Here is a 959-nt window from a genome sequence, read left to right on the forward strand (position 1 = left end):
TATATATATATATATATATATTATATTGCGATATATATATATATATATATTTAATTTCATGTTATAGTTTAGTTTTAAATAGAATGAAATACAACATATTATATGATCCTTATATAGTTCCCTTATTATCTCAAGTTATCAATGAGAAATTGTTAACAACATTTATTCAATTTGAGTATAGGGATTGAATTTGTTATAAATATGGGAAATGGCATTAAACTCCAGCAACGTTTGATGAAATCATTACAAACGTATGATATATGCATGTAAACTCACTGGTTTTTGCATTCCTCCCTCTGGCCAATACGTTTAACGTTATTTCTTTGCTAAATCAACATATCTTAACTATAGGTTTGATTAGTTCAGGTTGTGAACTTGTTGTACAGTGATCATTTTATATATTTAACTACTTAATTAAAGGTAGTCAGTATAGGCCCCAAATTAGAGGACACTATAATTGCTAGAAGTTTTCAAATAGTACTTTCCTTGAAATATTTACTCTCCAAATAATTCTCAGACATTTTTAACGAACACACAAGGTGACTGAATGTCCCAATGAGGAAAGTTTCATCGATGATTGTAATTAAAAAAAAAGTTAAAGAATTTTGACCAAATGTTACCATTTTTGAATATCTAGCATATTTGGGGCCAATACAGCATACCTTCTTGTATGTATGTATTTTAGATCTTCCTGCAAGCAGGAACTCGCGAAGAAGCTAACTTGGCTTATCGGCGTTAACCACTGAGCTAACACTCCTATTTTAAGCTAACACAAGCTAATACAAGGGAAAGTGAGCTTCAAATTCCGTCCCTCGCCGACGCATAACTAGAGGTTTTGGCTCCGTCTCATCCTGCAAGTTATCTTTCCTCGACCTGTCATGGGAATCCAAATTAAATTGTTTGTGGCAAGCTACTCGAACATGTGGGCCATTGTGGTTTACCAACCAAACACTGTTCTT

Source organism: Apostichopus japonicus, chromosome 16 (assembly GCF_037975245.1).
Source record: "Apostichopus japonicus isolate 1M-3 chromosome 16, ASM3797524v1, whole genome shotgun sequence".
Taxonomy (NCBI): Eukaryota; Metazoa; Echinodermata; class Holothuroidea; order Aspidochirotida; family Stichopodidae; genus Apostichopus; species Apostichopus japonicus.